At 44.2% G+C, this 22,594-nt stretch overlaps 1 long non-coding RNA gene across 7 annotated transcripts in view; it reads right to left on the bottom strand.

Moving 5' to 3' along the window:
- The window catches only part of LOC137334234 (uncharacterized), a 168,853-nt gene that overhangs the window by 6,807 nt on the left and 139,452 nt on the right, over positions 1 to 22,594 (bottom strand). For 4 of the 7 annotated variants that reach the window (XR_010966103.1, XR_010966109.1, XR_010966106.1 and 1 more), the window contains exon 7: positions 18,568 to 18,843. The exons of the other annotated variants lie outside the window; for them this stretch is intronic. This is a non-coding gene — a long non-coding RNA (uncharacterized lncRNA). Of the gene's footprint in view, positions 1 to 18,567; positions 18,844 to 22,594 lie in introns of those variants that run through there. 7 annotated transcript variants of the gene reach the window in all.

The raw sequence follows: 22,594 nt of genomic DNA, 5'->3' as shown, positions 1-22,594 counted from the left end.
AGGTTCGACTGCGAGATGATTTAATTAATGTCAGGGATTAGTGCTGAATAGCTGAGGCAAAAGTTCTTCACGCAGCACTATTAATGACAACATATCCCCAACTGATGTATTTGTTGGCTTTATTAACATGGTGCGGTATCAGTTACTGCCATGGAAAAATCTAAAAGGCAAGATCTATAGCAAAACAAACAATGGAGCAAACACAATGAGCAAAAACATGAGTGGAAAATAGCATTGTGTTAGTGTAATAAGCAGTACCACCAAAGAGCTGAGTTAAAAATTACATAAAGGTTCCTATGCTTTCATTTTGCTTACCTGAATTGATTTGCTGTGACTTACTACTATGAAATAGCCACAAAAGCCAAATACAATCCAAAACACTGAACAGAATTATTTTTAATCATCATTTGGGTCTAGTCCATAGAACACCATCACATTTTAATCATTATCTAATAACTCTAATGGAGCTCTTCCCATTTGAGATAACCTGGAAAAGCTACTTTGCCAATAATTGAGGCAATTTGAAACAGCTGTGTGCTGTGGGCTGATCAGTGGTCAGCAGCTGTAACCATAGTAATGTGTGTCTAAAAACTATCACCAAGCATTCTGCGGTGTTAGTACCACGAACAAAGCACACTCTTATTGCCACAATGCAACAATCTACCACCCTTATTCTGGTTTTTAGTGCCTATCCAACTAGTCCCTATGGTAACTATGACACTACTTCATAGTGCTGTACTCTGTACAAGAAAAAGCTGCAACAACTCCATGACTAAAAGGTAAGTTTATTTTACAGTTTTAACAAAATATCATGAAATCGTATCAGAAAAATCTTATAATCATGGAAATGGGGGTAATTTTAACCTCCAAGAACGGGTGGGTTGGGGGTGAGTGGGCAGTGAAGTCGGAGCGGGACCGTATTATGCATCCAACACGCCCGCTTCCGGGTTTGACCTAGACGTGTTTGGATGCGTGCGTGCTTCTGACACCCGGAAGTGCTGATGGGACAATATTTAAAGGGCCAATTTAGGCATTTAAATCAGTTAAGGGGATTAACTTTTTGTGTATTGAATTACACAAACAATTTTAACTTTCCCTGAACGTGTCTCCCGTGGCCTCTGAAACATGCCATGGAAACAGAGTCGAGTTGCAGCTGACCCTCACTTGGACCTTTAAACCAGTGATTGACACATGTGAATAAAAGGTGAGTTTTTGGAGCAGGGCACTTAGTTCTCTCAGATAAACCTTTGGCTGGGAGTACTATGTGTTTTGACTGAGATTTCTTTGTTTACACTCAGAATTCTTGTGTTCAGACTTCAGGGCAGTGGGTTTCCACTCTCTGACTGGCTTCCCACGGATGCAGGGCGCAGTTGATTGCACACACGTAGCAATCTGAGGACCTCCATATGAGCCAGGACTGTTCATCAACCAAAAGGGATATCCCTCCATCAATACGCAGCTGGTTTGCGACCACCGGAGGAGGTTTCTGCAGGTGTGGGCCAGATTCCTGGCAGTTGCGCAAGTCCAACATCTCGGCCCTTTTCCACACACAAGACAGACTTAAGGGCTGGTTCCTTGGAGACTAGGGATACCCCCTGCAAACGTGGCTCATGACACCTGGGAGAAACCCCACCAACGAGGGACAGCAGCGGTACAATGACAGTCACATCACCACCAGGTCTGTCACTGAACAAGCCATAGGAATGCTGAAGATGCATCTGGTGCCTGGATCGATCTGGGGGATCCCTTCAGTACTCATCAGCGAGGGTGTGCAGAATAATAGTGGTGTGTTGCATCCTGCACAACATCGCTCAGCAGAGAGGGTAATAGGTGGAGGAGTTTGAATGCGCTCAAAAAGCATCCTCATCTGCCGGCAACATTGAAGAAGACGATGTGGCGGAAGAGGGGGAGGATGAAGATGGAGCACCCATCGCCAGAGCAGCGGCGCACATGGCTGCTCATGATGCCCGAGAGTCACTCATATCTAACAGGTTCTCATAATGAGATCTGCAGAGTGAAGATAGTGAACTACTCAGACCACCTGGAACAACCGCCACCACCGCCCTCCCTCTCTCCGTTTGCACAAACCAGTCCTTCAACCACTTTTCACGCACCCAATAAGTGGCATCATGTCTTGGCATTCACGATGAAGCACAAGAAAGAGCGCTTTCACAAAAGGGACTCAAGAATGGGCAAGACATGGCAGTGGTATGGCAGAGAATTACAAAATTTAATGTGCATTTAACAAAAAACAAATATAACATTCTGTCAGACACCCTTGCGTATACCCTTGGTGATTACAAAACCTTAGCCTTCCTCTTCCTCTTCTACGTGGTGCATCCCCTGTGGCTTCAGCAGAGGTAGTGGCAGGTTGCTCAGATTCATGCCCTGACCACTGAGATGTTCTCGGCCTATGATCTCTGGGTTTTGGAGCCCGCAAAGGGCCTGCGAAAGACTGATCCACCTGCATCTGTGCAGGGGCAAACTCGGACATCGGGAGATGAGGCAGCATTACAGGTACTGGTAAGGTGGGGGGGAGCAACGGGTGAGATGTGGGAGCACTTTGAGTGGAGTCCCCACTTACATGTCCTCTTTCGTCATCATCCCTCTCCCGGGCCAGTGCAACATCACTCCCACCACTCTGCTCGACAGCAGGCTGATGAGGAAATGTGGCACTTTCTAAGGCCACGGTTTTTGTTGGCCCGTTTAAGGCGGCAGTCATGTTGGCATCCAGAGTCCGCCTGGCCGTTGTCATAAGAATATAAGAAATAGAAGCAGGAGTTGGCCATATGGCCCCTCGAACCTGCTCTGCCAGTCAATAAGATCATGACTGATCTTCTACCACAACTCCACTTTCCTGCCTGATCCCCATATCCCTTGATTCCCTTAGTGTCCAAAAATCTATCAATGTCACTCTTAAATATACTCAATGACTGAGCTTCCACAGGGGTAGAGAATTCCAAAGATTCATAACCCTCGGAGTGAAGAAATTTTTCCTCATCTCGGTCCTAAATGGCCGACCCCTTATCCTGAGACCATGACCACTAGTTCTAGACACTCCAGCCAGAGAAACAGCCTCTCAGCATTTATCCTGTCAAGCCCTCTAAGAATTTTATACGTTTCAATGAGATCACCTCTCATTCCTCTAAACTCCAGAAAATATAGGCCCATTCTACTCAATCTCTCCTCATAGGACACGGCCTGCATGGACTCATTTGAGAGCAGTGCTTGAAACTCAATGGAGGCTGCCATTCTCCATCAAAGACATTCCCACACCTTGCGCCACCAATCCACTAGCGATGGAGTTGGACTCCTCCATCCTATCTGCTATTGTGGAGAGTGTGCGTGATACCTTTTCCATTACCTTGCAAGGTGGAGCTGTATCTCGATCATCCTCACTCTCAACGATGTCCCCCGGGGTTCATCATCTGGGACCAGCTGAGCAGAGCTTGGAGAGGAGTGTGCCCCCCCCCAACGCGGACTCTCCACAGCTGGCCCTGCCACCAGTGTCTGCTTGCACACACTTGTAAGTGTTGAATCACCAGGTGACAACCCAACTATCTGTCTAACAGGACCCACCGAAATGCGAATATCTGTGCTGGTGCATGGCTGGATATGATGTGACGGTGCACCCTCTGAGGAATTGAGCTCCTCTAAGGAATTGCCTTCTTCTATGGCGCCTGCCTCATCATCAATCCGTGACGGCCCTGGAAGAGAACATAAAGCGATATTAAAAAAATCCTCACAGAAGTTTGTTTGCAATGAGCATACTGAGATGTGCAACAGGTCAATCACTGATAACATCAATTCATGATGTGTGTGAAGGATGTTAAAGTTCTGTCACCAGCCAATTGCGGGGTGCCAGTCTTGCCATCTCCGACAGCTAGGCATTCAATCTTGCAGCTGAGGTCCAATGCCTCCTCCACCGCATCTGTCAGGGGCACTATTTCTGGTGGGTCCTCTCCAGTCCTACTCCTCGCCCATGCATTTTGCGCTCTCTTCTCCTATAAGGGGAGAAATAACAGATGTGTGAGTGAGTGAAGGTAACATGCTCATCCGATGGATGCATTGCTTTGCGTGAGGCTGACAATGAAACAGATGCATCAGAGGGTGAGTATCAGACAGATTCATCACATTACATCAGGATCAGTGGGTGGGAGTGGTGGGTTCACAAATGGGGAGGTGAGGAAGTGCACAGAAAGTGAAGGTAAGTTGATGGTGAGACTTAAGTGCATGTGAGGAGTGATGTGATGGAGTAAGCTTGGCAAGACAGAATGAGAGGGGGGATGATGTACACCACAGGATGTAAGTGAATCAGTAACTGTACCCACTTTTCCTGACCTGGTTAGGTCATTAAAGCGCTTCCTGCATTGTACCCATGACCTTGCCACCGTGCTCCTGCTGCTCAGCTCCTCTGCCACCTCGTGCCAGACCTTCTTGGTGGCAGAAGCAAAGGGCTTCCTCCCGTCAGCCGGATACAGTATGTCCCTCGTGCTCCTGACAGCAGCCAGCAGCAATGCAAGAGAGGAGACTCGAAAACGGGGTGCTGCCTTAAACCTGTTGTGCTGCATTTCTGAAGTTTCCTCCTTTGTCCTTCCAAGTCCGAGGTTGCAATGGCCCTTTAAATACTCCAGTTCACAGCACATCATTCGGGTGCGCAGTACGCCCGCTGCGCAGCTTGGAGACGAGAAACCCGGAAGTAACAGTAAGGGCCTTCAATCTAGTCGCGATAGCTTGAGCTGACGTGCAGAAAAGTTTTCCACTCGCTGACTTCGAGTCACCATGTTAAAATCATGCCAAGATGTTTGATGTATTCATGAAGGAGCTCTGTACATTTCAGTTTTATTCTGTGGTGAAATGACAACTTCCTACACACTCCTTCATTTTACCTTGCAATTTTCTCAAATCAGGGTAATTTTGGAGTATGCTTATAAATTACCAGACAAATTGTGGGAAAATGGTATTTTAAGAACACGTTCACCACATACTGTCAAGCTTGATAGCACTATTATGCCCTACAGAAGTTTTTTTCTACTTCAATTCCTTCCTTTTTCAAAAGGACATCAAGAAGAAAAACATCCCTTTGCAGAGCAATTAAATCATTTTAATTTAACCATCAGCTGTGTATGTTAGCATGAACCAGCTTGAACAAGGTGGAATGCAGTAACATAGGAACAGGAGTGGGCCATTTAGCCCCTTGAGCCTGTTCCACCATTTAAATGAGAACATGGCTGATCTGTGACCTAACTCCATATACCCGCCTCAGCTCCATATCCCTTAATACCCTTGGTTAACAAAAATCTATCAATCTCAGATTTAAAATTAACAATTGAGCTAGCATCAACTGCCATTTGTGGAAGAGAGTTCCAAACTTCTACCACACTTTATGTGTAGAAGTGTTTGCTATCTTCAATCCTGAAAGTCCTGGCTCTAATTTTTAGGTTATGTCCCCTGGTCCTAGACTCCCCAAACAGCAGAAATAGTTTCTCTCTATCTACCCTGTCAGTCCACCTTAATATCTTGAAAACGTTGATCAAACCACCCCTTAATCTTCTAAATACCAGGGAATACAACCCCAGTTTGTGTAATCTCGCCTCGTAATTTAACCCTTGGAGTCCAGGTTTCATTCTAGTAAAGGCGTGTAAAGTAGACTGTTATCTGCTGAAGCACAGAGCGGGTATCAGTTCAGTCATTGGCAAGCCTTGGTGTGTGGTTTTTTATATATTCCCACGGATGACAGAAATGGCCATGTGTCCTATAAATAATGCCAGTGATATCAATTGAAATTATGCATACATGATATCAATTGAAATTATGGATACAGCAAAGGCTATGGGCCCCGACAACTTCCCGGCTGTAGTGCTGAAGTCTTGTGCTCCAGAATTGGCTGCGCCTCTAGCCAAGCTGTTCCAGTACAGTTACAACACTGGCATCTACCCAACAATGTGGAAAATTGCCCAAGTATGTCCTGTCCACAAAAAGCAGGACAAATCCAATCCAGCCAATTACCGCCTCATCAGTCTACTCTCAATCATTAGCAAAGTGATGGAAGGTGTCATCAACAGTGCTATCGAGCGGCACTTACTCACCAATAACCTGCTCACCGATGCTCAGTTTGGGTTCTGCCAGGACCACTCAGCTCCAGACCTCATGACAGCCTTGGTCCAAACACGGACGAAAGAGTTGAATTTCAGAGGTGAGGTAAGAGTGACTGCCCTTGACATCAAGGCAGCATTTGACCGAGTGTGGCACCAAGGAGCCTGAGTAAAATTGAAGTCAATGGGAATCAGGGGGAAAACTCTCCAGTGGCTGGAGTCATATCTAGCACAAAGGAAGATGGTAGTGGTTGTTGGAGGCCAATCATCTCAGCCCCAGGGCATTGCTGCAGAAGTTCCTCAGAGCAGTGTCCTAGGCCCAACCATCTTCAGCTGCTTCATCAATGACCTTCCTTCCATCATAAGTTCAGAAATGGGGATGTTTGCTGATGATTGCACAGTGTTCAGTTCCATTCGCAACCCCTCAGATAATGAAGCAGTCTGTGCCCGCATGCAGCAAGACCTGGACAACATCCAGGCTTGGGCTGATAAGTGGCAAGTAAAATTCGCGCCAGACAAGTGCCAAGCAATGACCATCTCCAACAAGAGAGGATCTAACCACCTCCCCTTGACATTCAATGGCATTACCATCGCCGAATCCCCCACCATCAACATCCTCGGGGTCACCATTGACCAGAAACTTAACTGGACCAGCCATATAAATACTGTGGCTATGAGAGCAGGTCAGCGACTGGGTATTCTGCAGCAAGTGACTCACCTCCTGACTCCTCAAAGCCTTTCCACCATCTACAAGGCACAAGTCAGGAGTGTGATGGAATACTTTCCACTTGCCTGGATGAGTGCAGCTCCAACAACACTCAAGAAGCTCGACACCATCCAGGACAAAGCAGCCCGCTTGATTGGCACCCCATCCACCACCCTAAACATTCACTCCCTTCACCACCGGCGCACTGTGGCTGCAGTGTGTACCATCCACAGGATGCACTGCAGCAACTCGCCACGGCTTCTTCGACAGCATCTCCCAAATCCGTGACCTCTACCACCTAGAAGGACAAGAGCAGCAGGCACACGGGAACAACACCACTTGCACGTTCCCCTCCAAATCGCACACCATCCCAACTTGGAAATATATCGCCGTTCCTGCATCGTCGCTGGGTCAAAATCCTGGAACTCCCTTCCTAACAGCACTGTGGGAGACCCATCACCATACAGACTGCAGCGGTGCAAGAAGGCGGCTCATCACCACCTTCTCGAGGGCAATTAGGGATGGGCAATAAATGCCGGCCTCGCCAGCGACGAGGCTTGTATTCCCTGGAATACAGAAGATTAAGGGGTGATTTGATTGAGGTTTTTAGGATTTTGAAAGGAATTGATAGGGTAGATAGAAAGACACTTTTTCTGCTGTTGGGGCAGTCTAGGTCAAGGGGACATAACCTTAAAATCAGAGCCAGGCCATTCAGGAGAGAAGTTAGGTAACACTTCTGCATGCAAAAGGTGGTAGAAGTGTGGAACTCTCTCCCCCAGAAAGCAGTACGTGCCAACTCAATTAATGGTCCAGAAATTGCTTAGAAAAGAACGGTGAACTCAACAGCGCTCACAGTTGTTAGCGACAAAATTGAGTAGCAAGTTCCGGCGTTCGGACACATGCAGTGAAATGCGGAAATCCGCAACTTGCCCCTCCTGGTTCGCCAGCGATATGACAGCTTCGAATTAAAGGGATATTGCCAGTTGCAACCAGTGAAATCATTGAACTCGCGCCAACTTGCTCATCTGGAAAGTAACCAATATCGCCACAAAGCAGGTATGCTTAGAAATACCAAGTCTAAGCTATGTTTTAATAGCATGGTAAGTCTTAATGACTGCCAAACAATTAAAAATTAACTTTTTAAAAATGTGGGATCTCATGGCTCCTTATTTTAACAGTTTTTGGTCATTTAAAAAAAAAATTTAAAAAACATTTTTTTACTTTTCCCTTCCGTCTCTTTTATTTAATTCGATTATTTCTTACCCTCTCTTTTTTTGCTGTCTATAACTGTTTTTACAATGATTTGAACGTTGTACCTTTCACTTCCTAGATTTTACGTTCCAGCTTGTAGTAACTGTTCGTAGCCCTGTCAAATATGCTGCAATCTGTTGGTCGAGGGATAGAGTGATCCTCTTGCTTCTCCCATGGGTCCTAGCTTGGCTTGAACTAACGCTGGGCTCTTCTCCGCTTCGTATTACAGGAAGTGCACCCAGTAAAGACCGCACTAAGTTAATGGGTTAGTATAAATCTATGGAGCAGCGAGCACTGATTGTTTGCCACTCCAAGCAATTTCCAGGGCAATAATTTCAAATCTGTGATCGATAGATTTTTGCTAGCCAAGGGTATTAACGGATTTGGAACCAAGGCGGGTAAATGGAGTTAGGATACAGATCAGCCATGGTCTCATTGAATGGCGGAACATACTCGAGGGGCTGAATGGCCTACTCCTGTTCCTATCTGTTGGAAAAAACCTGAGAGAAATGGCAAAACTGCAGCAAATGTATTTCAGTACTCAGCAGAGAAAGTTGAGAAACTAAAACACTACACTACAAGTCTGGTGATGCGATTCGCAAAAAACAGTAATTATTTTGAAACTTGAAGGAGAAAAAAGTTTAAAGATTTTTGTTCTTTGGCACAAATGAGAGCAGAAATTCTTTTTCTTTCCTGACCCAAAAAACAAAATTTCAAACTGCAGAAAATACACTTTGAATCATTAGACTTGAGTACATTGGAAGGGGAGTTAGTATGGGTAAGAGCAGCCTTATTGTACTATATGGTAAAAGCTACAGCAGTTATTAAAACAGCCTCGTGAATGGCCCAATGGTTTTGTTAGTAATTGTTATGCCTATTGTGGAACTGAGCATTACACGGATCAGGAGTATCCGAGTTATGATCGCCAGTCTGTGCTGAAGTCTCTAATCCCCACCGAATCAGTGATGGGCTGCAATAGTTTCTCTGAGCTGGGGAAGAGAGAAAACAGTCGCGGTTCCTTCTCCTCATTACTCTCCAGTAACCCCTGCTGTAAAGTGCACATATGAAGGTTGGTTAATGACAGATTGGATTTAGCTGTGATCCCTTCCATGGTAGAATAGCCATGCAAAACTCATTGTCTGAATGAGGGTCAACTGGGCTTTGTTTCAGCAGCTTGGCACCTGGAGAACTGTACCAAAGTATTTCAGTAGATTCACGAGAGGAGGGGAGAAAGTTGTGGGGAATAATAGGTCATTATGGTCTTGAAACCAATCTGGTAGACCTTTGCAGGCTAAGCAACCTTGCCCACTTCCTTCTTTTCAGTGCAAAGAGAATGATCTAAAATTTTTCTCACTAGAGTTCTGTATATCCACTTCCAAACTGCATGCCTAGCAAATGAACACACCATAAAGAATGAAAAAGTATTCACAGTATATTGAGTTGCTTTTCTGAGAAAAGTTTGCCTTCAAAGTTGTACATAACAATTAAAAGAAACCTGGACCTGACTCCGTATGGGTCATTAGGGCTCTGTACTAAAACGTCTTCATCTGCTGGACTACAGATTCGATATTTTAGGTGCTAGAAGCCCTAGTAATGTGCAAGAAGGACCAGGTACCCATTAGAACAGGAAGTTATTCTGCTATGTCCTGTTATTTATTGTCTAAAGGTGATTAAAATAATTGAGAAAAGCATATGGTTGTTTTGAGTTTTTTTGGGAATGGATACAATCAGCTGGAGATTTTATCCCCATTATTTTAGTTTCAATAGGTGGTATGGCACATTGGTGCTCCATCGTGCTGTGCTACTGAGTCATAACGGAAGGGCTTGTGTTCACGATTCCTCAACCCTGCCACCTGTGGAGTTTATGAATGAAGGCCACACACTTCCCAATGGAGAGGGAGGTGAATTGAGAGTCATCAAATGCTGCTCTCACATCTTCCAGTCATCGGTTCAAGAGCAACATTGACAAAGCCCATGAAAGCATGTTCCTTAACTAGTCCCTAGCTCATTTGCGGCAAAAAGAGCTCTAAGTGAGGGACAGAAAGTAACATAAATGTAGATTTGGAAAAAAGAAATATATTTGTCTAAAACATGACTGAGTTCATATCAATTCTGTCACTGGGAAACAATAGTAACAGTAAAAGGAAATTAAAGTGAATGATATAAATCAAGCTCCATTATTCTATACAACATTTTAATGATATTGTGAATGGGATAACTGTTCTGTGATTTCTATATTTTTTTAAGTTTCGAAGGAATGCAATACCTCAGCATGGTAAGCTATCATAGAAACTTTTATTCTGCAGCTGGAACTGAGACACTTGAAAAGGGTGTCTAAAGGAGAAGGGAAACACTCATTGTAGAGAATTAGCTTTTAGTAACAGCATTTACAGTTGAAGAGTTTTTATTCTGCTTTTATTCATTGGAGAGGCCCAAGAGAAGCTAGTACTGCCAGTCATTTTGTATGAGACAGATTCTTTGGAATGTTAGCAATGAACATGGAATCTTAAGAGAAATAGTTACAAAAACGGTAGCTTCACTATTAGGTGAACAGTCCTTTGTTTAACTGATATGAGTTACAAGGAATGCTACTTTGTGATTACCACTACTTAGGGCAGCTCCTTATTGCTAATATCAATTGTTAATGTGCCTGTAATGTTGAAATAAAAAGAAGGAAACTGCAAATATGGAAATCGCATATCCAGTTCAGCTTTTCACTAGATGTGCTAGCCTCTTTCAAACTAATTCAACACAAAATAATTTAGACCAAGAAAATTAAGAGTTAGTTTTATCTAGTCAGACTATGCTAACATCAGGAATAAGTCATCTGAACTAAACCAAATTGGACAGGTTTGATCATTTCAGAACAATACAAACGTGACTCAGTTGAAACCAGTTCAAGTTCAGGTGTGCTGTACCTAAAAATGTAATATGTATCTCCAGAGGAGGAAATGTTTCAGTGGCAGGTATCTATGACACCCTGGGTGGTCTTTCTTTTTAATTTTTGCCTTTGGTGGTAGTGCTTTCATCCAGTCTAGTACAATGAAAGGAGGGACAGCATATGCGTATGTATCTGATACCTTGTAGTCTGTTTGAGGGAGGAGTGTATATTTGCTCTCTGGCAGTTTAATTCCAGTATATGTGTCTGAGCTGTTGTTGGCCTAGTGACAGTACAAATCCCAATGTCAGGGGTTCTAGTGAAATCTGTCAATATCATCCACTTAAGTAGCCACCTTTTTGAACTTTGGATTCAGATAGATCCAAATTTCAGATTATGAAAATACAAAGTCTGATTGTGGCCAAGCACTCATACCTAATTAACACAGATTTGAAAATAAAAATCTTCCTGTACTTTTCCTTATGAAAATTGACATAGGAACAGAGGAACATAGGAATTGCAAGACAAAAGAAGACCTAGGTCCATCCAGTTTGCCTTCTATCATCCTGGTAGTCAAATGATACAAAGATAATGGCATTGTTGACTAATCATAGCAATCAATCTCTATCAATTAATCAATAATAGACCCAGACATGAGGTGAGGAAAACATCTAGTGGTGGAAAGCTTCAGGAACCATAGGTCCAAAGTCACCTGTTGCTCTCAAGTCTGCTACATATGTTACTCAATTACTCAAATTAGACACAGGGGGTGATTTTAACCCCTCCCGCCCGGCGGAAACTGGGTCTGTGGGCAGTTCAATTCGCCCACGTTACATACCTGCCCTGTAGCCATTGGGACCTGACCGGTCGGGATTCTAACCTGAAAAACTAAGCAGGTAGCAAGAACAACCCCCCCCCCCCCCATCCCCTCGCAAAGTCAGCGGGATCTTTTTTAACATATATATGTTGGACCCCGATGACGTCATCGGGACCCGATTGAAAAGCCACAGTGAGTTTCCAGCCAGGCCAATCTAACTTAGAAGTGGATCGGGGCCAGAAGAGGCCCAAAAAAGGAAGTTTTTTTGAACTGCCCACTCGCCCAAAATGATGTAAATCTAATCTCTGCAGCAAGCAGCTATTTCCATCAACAATAATTTTTTTTTAAAAATGATCACTTGTTGGCGACATTCCTTTCTGCTTCAGGGATCTGAAACAAAGCAAAAAACAATCCGACAGAAATTTAGAGCAGAATGAAGCACAAAGATGGAGGGAAAATGATATGAAGTAAAAAGAAATGAAATAAAAACGTACAATGCAGATGAGAATGAATGAGAGAATACAAATTAGAAACAAAGATGGAGCAAGAGAATAAAACAAAAGAGAACCGTGAACGGAGATAATTTAGGTCTGAAATTTTCTGCCAGTAGTGCATATGCCTGCCTATCGCTTTGTGTATTTCCGTCAATTGGTGATAAAAAGCAGATTAAATATTCAGTTGTGTTCCAGCTGTCATCAGGCCAGAAATAGGTGGCATATAGAGAGGAGAATCTCACTGAGTGGTAAGTGGGAGCAGGCTTTCAACATTAAAGATTTCTTTGTTACGTGCTTGCCTCAGCACAATAGTGTTTGAACACTTGACTGGAGTCCAGTACCTCTGAGGAGCGAAGTTCAGAGATGTCTCTTTAAATCCTGTGGGTTTGGAAGAAGAACTGGCATTTATATTGCACCTTTCACCACATCAGGACATCCCAAAATACTTTACAACTAATTAAGTACTTTTAAAGTGTAGCCACTGTTGTAATGTAGAGAAATACGGCAGCCAATTCGCACATAGCAAGATCCCACAAACAGCAATTAGATAATGACCAAATAATCTGTTTTAGTGATGTTGGTTGAGGGATAAATATTGGCAAGGACACCGGGCAGATCTCCCCTGCTCTTCTTTGATATAGTGCCATGGGATCTTTTACATCCACCTTAGAGGGCAGAGTCTTTTGGTTTAACGTCTCATCCGAAAGATGGCACCTCCAACAGTGCAGCACTCCCTCAGCACTGCACTGGAGTGTCAGCCTAGATTATGTGCTCAAGTCTCTGGAATGGGAAATCAGGAAAACCATAAAGCGGTCAGTAAACCTGGAAACTCATCCTGTTTGACCTATTCTACCCCTTCATCAGCAAATTAATTTTCAGGCGGCCTTGGGTGCAGGACGTTGGTCCCCAAAATTGGGCCTTGTACCCATTTTACGTCCATAAAACGGGTGCAACGAGGTCCAATTTCTACCCCATAGTGTTTCAACAATTATTGCTTTTTTTTTATTCGTTCATGGGATGTGGGCGTCACTGGTGAGGCCGGCATTTATTGCCCATCCCTTATTGCCCTTGAGAAGGTGGTGGTGAGCCGCCTTCTTGAACCACTACAGTCCGTGTGGTGACGGTTCTCCCACAGTGCTGTTAGGAAGGGAGTTCCAGGATTTTGACTCAGCGACGATGAAGGAACGGCGATATATTTCCAAGATATATCCACAGAGCTGTGGCTTGGGTCTTTATGCTGCTCAAGAGAAAGGATAGTGGAATTGGGTCTGTTGTTACAAACAGATTTGACAGTTTTTCGCCAATCTTTGCAGCTGTCTGAGAATTATATAGTTGATCTCAGATTTATACCTCTGGCAAGCTGATGATTAATTATATTTTCATATGCATGTTAACTTAATTATTTTTTATAACTAAACTGCCATTATAAACTAATAGTTTAATAAAGTATTTTTCATTACCTTTACATACAGGGTAAAATATACCCCAATGTCTTTTCATATTGGGGCTTAGTATAGAGGTTGTCCTTATCTATCAAGATATGTCTACAATTCTGTGACAACATTTCCAGAAGTTGTGTCACCAATTCGGTGATGTCCCTCACCGAGGCAATATACCATTCAGGACTCCTTGTCATGGTTGCAGGCTATCTGTATTATTCCCAACGACAGAATCTCCCACTATTACCACTCTCCAATTCTTGTAATCCATCTGTCTCTCAAGGTAATCCCTTGCTCCACAGTGCCGCAGTTGTTCAGGACCACACTCCTCTGAGTTGCTGCCACTGTTCATCTCACACTTGCCCAAAGTTAACTAACTATTAGACATTTACAGTAACGCAGGAGTTCCCCGTAAGTCCTGACTCCATCTGCTGTCCCTGTAGATGTTCACCAACTTCTCTCTTTCTAAATTATCCCGCTGTACTGAATTGCCTCTTAAGTGGCCACATTCTGTAGAATATGACCCAGAAACTCCTCATCCTTTCTGATGCCGCTCAAGCACAGAGGTTCTTTGCTCCAGAGACTCAATTTTCAGACATTTAATACAACTGTGCTGAACACACTGAGGATAGATTGTGGCCCATGTATCACATTCCACACACATCCCTTTGTGTCCAACTTAAAAAAATGTAGATAGGGCCAGAGTTTCCTCCTCATTTAAACCCAGAGATGCCCGTAATCTGGTAACAAACCAATTACATGGCTTAAAAGATAGCAGAATTTTGGGTGTAAGTGAGTTATGCATGTAACTACAATCGCCCATGTCTCATCGATCTTTTATAGCCATCCATCAAACCCTCTGCCTGAAGGAATCTCCGCGCCTCCAGCTCTCAAATGCGAGTATCCTCCAATTGTGTTTGTCCGGAGGATCTTTTCGCATTGCGACCAGATTTTCAGGCACAGCAGGAAAGAAAGGCATCCTTCTGCTGTTTTATTGCAATGTTTTGAGTGTATTTTATTTTAAAATTATCCTTACTGTGACCTGCCCTGTATTTTCTGTTTCTTTGAATTTTTATGACATAAGTAGAAATGATATTAAAAATTGAAAAGCATCTCCAATTGTAGGTTCCTAATCATACTGGTGGGATCTCAGGAAGGGGTCAATATGCGGGTGAGAAACAGGGGAAATATTTTTATGCTTTGTCTCGAGCAATTGCGATTCAATTGAAGGCCCTCATTATGACTTCCGGGTTTCGCATCTCCAAGCTGCACAGTGGACATTCTGCATACCCGAATGATGTGCTGGGAGCTGGAGTATTTAAAGGGATATTGCAACCATGGATTTTGAGGGGGAAAGGAGGAATTTAAAGACATGGAGCAACAAAGGACGAAGCCAGCACCCCGGTTTACTGACTCTTCACTTGAGTTGCTACTGGCCGGTGTGAGGAACAGGAGGGACATACTGTACCCGGGTGATCAGAGGAAACGCCCTGCCTCTGCCACCAAGAAGGCCTGGCTTGAGGTGGCAGAGGAGCTGAGCAACAGGATCACCATGGCAAGGTCATGGGTGCCGTGCAGGAAGCGCTCTAATGACCTAACCAAGTCAGGAAAAGTGAGTACAGTTACTGATTTGCTACATCCTGTGGTGTACATTATCCCCCCTCTCACTCTGTCTTGCCAAGCCTACTCCATCACATTACTCCTCACCTCTCCATTAGGGAACCCACCACTCCCACTCACCACAATCCCAATGCAATGTCATGAATCTGTCTGATTGTCACCCTCTGATGCATCTCTTTCATGGGCAGCCTCACCCAAAGCAATGCATCCGTTGGGTGACCCCGTCACCATCACATGTCTGTTCTTTCTTCCCTTGTAGAAGAACAGAATGATGTGGCTGTGGTCTTGGAGAGGGATGATGGCGAAAGGGGATATGGAAGTAGGAACTCCACTCAAAGCGCTCCTACGTCTCATCCCATTGCCACCCCCTCAACCAGTACCCGCAATTCTGCCTCCTCTCCAGATGGCCGAGTCTGCCCCTGCACAGGTGCAGGTGGAGCAATCTTTGGTGGGGTCCACACAGGCTCCAAAACCCAGAGGGCGTAGGCCGAAAACATCTCAGCAGTCAGGGTTGGGACCTGAGCAACCTGCCACTACCTTTGCTGAAGCCACAAGGGATGCACTCCATAGAAGTAGTAGGAAGAGGAATGCAAAGGTTCTGTGATCACCAAGGGTATGCACAAGGGTGTCTGACTAAATGTCATGTTTTTCATTTCTCTTTTTTTTTGTTACATTCACGATAAATGTCATACTTGTCACCACCACTGCCACGTCTTGTCCATTCTTGAGTCCCATTTGTGAAAGCACCCTTGCATGTCCCTCATTCTGAACGGCAAGACTTGATGCAACCCATTGGGCGCGATTAAAATGGGTGAATGTGTGGTTGTAGGACTGTTTTGTGCAAACTGCGGGGGCGGGGGGGGGGGCGCTAATGTTGGTGGTGGTCATTCCAGGTGGTCTGAGTACTTTACTATCTTCACTTTGCAGATCTCCTTATGAGAATCTATCAAATATGAGTGACTCCCTGGCATCACAAGCAGCCAGGTGAGTCGCTGCTCTGCCGATGGGTTGCCCATCATCCTCCTCCTCATCCTTGTCTTCTTCAAGGTTGATGGTAGGTGTGGATGCTTCAGGGGCTCAAGGGACATCATTCACTTGTAACTCTGTTGAGCGATGTTGTGCAGGATACAACACACCACTATTATTCTACACAACCTCATTGGTGAGTGCTGAAGGGATCCCCCAGACCGATCCAGGCACCTGAAGCGTGTCTTGGGCATTCCAATGGCTTGTTCAATGACAGACCTGGTGGTGAAGTGACTGTCGTTGTACCGCTGCTGTGCCTCACTGGTGGGGTTTCTCAGTGGTGTCATGAGTCACGTCTGCAGGGGGTATCCCTTGTCTCCAAGGAGCCATCCCTTAAGTGGAAGAGGGCAGGGATATTGGACTCGACCAAATTGAAGGAATCATGGCAGCTACCAGGGAATTTGGCACACACCTGCAGAAACCACCTTCGGTGGTCACAAACCAGGTGCACATTGATGGAATGATATCCCTTTTGGTTGATGAACAACCAAAAGTCCTGGCTGATGTGCAGGTCCTCAGATTGTTACGTGTGTGCAATCAATTGTGCTCTGTACCCATGGGAAGCCAGCCAGAGAGTGGAAACCCACTGCCTTCTCAGTCTGGCTGATGTCGTCACAGGGGAAGTTGACATAGTCAGATGCCCTGGCAAACAAGCCATCCGTGACCTGTCATATACACTTATGTGCAGATGTCGGAGAGATCCTGGTGATGTCACCGGTGGCGCCCTGGAAAGATCTGGAGGCAAAAAATTGAGGGCAGTGGTGACTTTAACTGTGACGGACAATGCATGGCCACCAGGCCGAGTCGGGTGCAGCTCTGCTTGAAGGAGCCTGCAGATGTCTGTGACCACCTGGCGACTCATCTAAGCCTTCACAGGCAGTGCTCCTCAGAAAGGACCAGGAAGCTCAGCCTCTGTCTGTAGATCCTCTCAAGTGGGTAGTGGCTCATGCGACCTTGGCCCCTCTGTTGATCCCCTCTCTGCTCTTCTGCAGGTCCTTGTGGCACACCTCTGTTTTGTGGAGCTGCAACTCCCAAAACTGCATGCTGTGCCTGCCGCGGATGGTGATGTGCCTCCTCCTCAGATGTATTGTGGAATAGATGCCCTCCATCCTGATGTTGTCAGTTTGAGGGGGTCCAAAATGTTGGTAAATATGTGTGAGCAGAAGAATTCTGAGTGTGAACCAAGAAATCTTAGACTAAACACAAAGAACTCCCAGCCAAAGGTTTGTTTGAGAGAACTGATTGCCCTGCTACAAAAACTCACCATTTCTTTATGTGTCAATCACTGGTTTAAAGGTCCAAATGGGTGCTGGCTGCAACTCACCTCCATTTCTATGGTGTGTTTCAGAGGACACAGTGTCAGCCTGAACTCCCATTAGCACAAAAACTCTCCCAAGAATCAAACTCCTCGTACTCACCACACAAGTATTAATTTGGAAAAAAAAATAAAATTCCCGTCTAGTGGTACCTCAAGGATGAATTCCCTTACAAAATAGCTGGTTGAAACCATTATTGATTGCAAAGCAAAATGGTGGTCTGTTTTTTTCTGTTTCCAAGCCAATCATCATGCTCAAGAAAATGGTTTTCCGAGGAGAAGACAGTCAAACTTTGTTGATTATATTTTGATAGGTAAGCAAAATTGGAAATAGCCAATGTTGAATGGTAAACTGTTGCTAAAAGGATCCTCTCCTCCTAGAGGAGTCCTTCTAAAGGATTTTGAAGGTATTTGATTCCAAATCTGTACTAGGAAAATATGGTCAATCTTTCATCACCTGTGCCATGGTCCCACTAAAAGAGATCGTAGCAAAGGGCAGATACAGCCTCATTCACTCCCTGATTTATCAATAATTATGCATAGACAACTAAACTGTGTTACGCTTTTAGAGTTACACCAAACTTAAGCCTACCCTTGTTGCATACCAACCGGAGAGTAACTTTATATACACAATATCTGGGAATGTAGTGTTAACCAGTGGTTGAACAGAAACTCTTGTTACTGTAATTAGTTTATTGGAATTGGAGAGAGTGTCAAAACAAATAGAAAACCCTCCTTCTATGCAGTTTTAATCATTTTTAATTTCATTTACTCGAGGTTTATGAAGATCTACTTATTAAAAGAAATCCCCAACGTCCTTTGCAAACTCTCCGAAGATGGCAAAAAGAGTGACATAAAATAAGATCTAGATTTTGCTCAAAAACAATGCATTTCTTTATTTCCAACAAATATATTTTCTGGGTCAGTCTGAAATATTAACAAACAGGTAGGAAAGCTTAAAACCTGCCTGCAAGCAAAATGTATAATTTTACCATATAGCAAGCCTTTCTAATAGAAAATTGGATGATATTTTTCCTTTTCACCATTGCTTAAATACAATTCTTGTTCTTGAGAAATCTCCAGCTCGAAGCAAAAGTTTCAGTTAAATCACTTTGGTCACCATGTTTTATATAATAGCCTTAATTTTCTGTGCCAGTGGCACAGTACCTCATGTGCTGCTATCACATACTGGAAAATCGCACCTAAGGATGAAGAACAGTTGCAGAGCAATGATTAGAGAAAAGTCTATGTATGCTTGACGCAAGTTGAACAAGCCCACTGTTAACAAATATGTAGGTTCACAGATCCCACCAGAGCTACTTGGTCTGTCAGAGGAGATGTACATTTGCCACCCACGTTTCACCAGGGAGGCCTTTTTGCAGTACAGGATTGTACCACTGATGTGCCATCAAGCAAAAAAGTAGTCTTGTTAGAAGTTGAAGGAGCACAGTGAAAGACATATGAATGACTTGGACGCCAACTTTTGTGCCGATAAATGACTATGCATTGTAAGACTAAGTTGCTTTACAATGATTTGAAGTGTCATTTCTTTGAAAGATATGACAAGGCTTTCAATTATATGTTGCATCTTGAAGGTGTGCCTTACTGAGGTATGGGAATGCGTAAGATGCAATGAGAAAACAACGTGCCTGTATGAGGACTTGACATGAGTCAATGTGGAACAGGTGTACGGGTAACGTTTTGTGGTATGCAGCATCTATTATATGGTACTATTGGGCAGTCCTATCTTGCCAGATTCCTTAAAGTGTGCGTATTGCATTTGTTCCTAGATCCTGCAGTGTGGAGCATTGATCCTGATCACCACTCACTGCTAGGAATGATATACTGCAGTTCTTTGGGGACCATACCCTACAGTGCCAAACCCACCTTGTGTAATTGTATGTCCATATTGCCAGCCATCGAACAGGGGATTGGGTGCTGTCCTGCTTCATTAAGTGTCGGCTTGGATCAGTGGTAATACTTAAATGCATCTATGAGCCAGAGGGGGTTATTTTCGTGCCACTACAATTGTGCTTCAAAATGAGGCAATAGCGGGACCAAAATAGCACAAATGGTTGAAGTGCTGACTTAGTTTTCGTCTGTTCGGATTTTGAATAGTCCTTGATCTAGGCAGACAGAGCTCCCAAATGTAAATCAAGGTCAGGTGGCATCGTTTGGATCCCCAGCTCCATTTTGATCTCTGCACATGTTGCTACCACGAGTTCCTTCTCCCACCCACGAAATACAAGAAGACCTTAACAAACTCGCAGAATGGGCGTGTAAATGGTAAACCAATTTCAATATAGATGAGTGTGGAGTGATGCATTTTGGTAGGAGGCCATCTTTTCCTTGGAAAATGAAAGTCTAAATGGGATAGAGGCGCAAAGGTACCTAGGGGTACAGATTCACAAATCAGTAAAAGTAGTGATGCACATTAACAAAGCCATAAAAAGTGCAAACAAAGCAGTCGGGTTAATTTCTAAAGGAATAGAATGTAAAGGCAGAGAAGTTATTTCAAACTTATGTAGAACCTTGGTTAGACCGCACTTGGAGTACTGTGCACAGTTCTGGTCTACGTATTACAAAAAGGATATAGAAGCACTGGAGAAAGTGCGAAGAAGATTTACAAGGATAATACCAGAACTGAAAGTGTACAACTACCAGGAAAGACCGTTCAGGCTGAGGCTTTTTTTCTCTAGAAAAGAGAACACTGAGGGGTCACCTGATAGAGGTCTTTAAAATTATGAAAGGGCTCGATAGGGTAGACATAGAGATGTTTCCACTTGTGGGGGAGTCCAAAAGTAGGGGCCATAAATATAAGATAGCTGCTAATAAATCCAATAAGGAATTCAGGAGAAATTTCTTTACTCAGAGAGCGCTGAGAATGTGGAACTCATGGAGTGGTTGAGGCAAATAGCATAGATGCATTTAAGGAGAAGCTAGATAAGTACATGAAGGAGAAAGAAATAGAAGGATATATTGATAGGGTGAGATGAAGTAAGGTGGGTGGAGGCTCATGTGCAGCATAAAGAGCAGTGTAGACCAGTTGGGCCGAATGCCTTGTTTCGGTGCTGTGAAATTCTGTGTAAACCTACAGGCAGTATAAGGTGGCTATTTCTGGCAATATTTAAATGGATCCTCAGCTGCTGTTAGATAAAGCTGTCGAAAGTTTTGCTTGAGTTAGATAGTAGTCTTTTGCAAATCAGATGATTTCAACGGTCTTGTAGTTACTGTGGAACTTTTCTTTTAAGCAGCCTTTGGCATCACGTTTATTTCTTCCTGGGGTTCCTTCTGGGAATTCCAAGAGGAGGAGAAGAAGGAAGAACAGGAGCAAAAGGAAGGAGCAAACAGAGCTTCAGCTGGAGGGAGAACAAATAGAAGGAGGCATGCTCACAGGAATCCTCACCCTCCCAACAGTGTCACCTCTGCAACAAGACCTGCAACCAATTGCCACAACTCGCATTGCATTGCCTGTGGTAGTCAAGGTCACTGCAGCCTTGAATTTCTTGGCCTCTGGCTCCTTCGAGGCTACCACAGGGATATTAGCAACATCAGTCAGTCTGCAGTTCATGCTGGCATCAAGCAGGTGATTGATGCTGAAACAAATGCTTTCATCACTTTCCCGATGGACAATTGGAAGCTGCAGGATAGGGCTCTGGGGTTTACACAGATTGCAGGGTTCAGCCAAGACCTGGCTTCCACTCCGTTATTTTGCAACTGTTGTATGAGCATCAGCAACACATCATGTAGGTCTGTGCCCACGTTCCTGGTTTTTATATTACAGCAAACTTCATTTATCACCCACTTCACTCTTTTGCCCTGGACAGCGAGCTGTTTGGGTACAGATGAGCCATGACCTAATTGAATGGCGGATCAGGCTTGAGGGGCTGCATGGCCAACTATGTTTGTACGTTCCCATCTCCTGCAACCTTGGCTTATGACTCTTCTCAGGAACCATTGGTTGGTGGCCAACCTGTGCTATGATCAAATCCATGGTTCAGAGCCCTCATCGAGCATGTTAATTATATCTTTCTTATCTCAAATTTATATTAAAAAATGAAGGTTTGCAAAACACTTTTCAGTGATAACAATGCCTCTTCAATAAAACTGTCATAAATCACCTAATCTTTTGGAGATGGCAGTTTTAAATATATATAATACATATATATAATGTACTTATGTGCGAGTGTCTATGGCCACACAGATATTTACTTGAGACACTTACCTGTGTGGCAACAGAAATAATTTTTCCTACCTTTTTGATCACTATAAAGCAGTAAGGCCTAGAAATTGGGCCGTGTAGTGCCCGGTGTTTCAGTGCTACGGGGCCTCTCGAAGTGCCAAGGTAGCATCTTGGCTGCACACGTACAATTCCACCATCACATGTGCTGGACGCCATCTTGATATATGTATTAGTGCATGTGTAAATACTGAATGTCGGTAGCATGTAAATTAGGGAGAAAATGCGTACAATCAGTGCGCAACGCTAATTTAAGGTGATTGACAACATTTTGGACCTTCACGTTCAACTCAAAGCACAGTCTTAACCACGCACACCTGAACATGTCTTACAGTGCCTGGAGGACCCCCCCCACCAGTGCTATTTAAAGGGACCATGCAGGTGTTGCAGGTTAGTTGCTGGATTATTGCTTCTGGCTGCTGGTGGAATAGGAAGAGTTTTTTGAAGCTCCCTATACTTACTGAGAGTTCCTAGAGTACATTTGAAAGTGGTTTGACAGGTACTGTCTTACGGTTCGGAAAGTTATAACCGTGGTTGAACAACATTCCAGGCAACCATAGGTGGTCTGCTAGGGCTCCCGCTGGGCATTGAGCACGACTGGAAACATGCAGAGAGGCCACACATAGCAGGTCAAGCTGCGAGGAGACGGAGGAGGAGAAGGCGCAGGACACTGACCAGGAGGCCATATCCGGGACCATTTCTCTTACCTCAAA

This window comes from Heptranchias perlo, chromosome 17 (assembly GCF_035084215.1).
Source record: "Heptranchias perlo isolate sHepPer1 chromosome 17, sHepPer1.hap1, whole genome shotgun sequence".
Classification (NCBI taxonomy): Eukaryota; Metazoa; Chordata; class Chondrichthyes; order Hexanchiformes; family Hexanchidae; genus Heptranchias; species Heptranchias perlo.
Note: the sequence above shows the minus strand (reverse complement) of the source record. Positions and strands in the feature narration are given on the sequence as shown.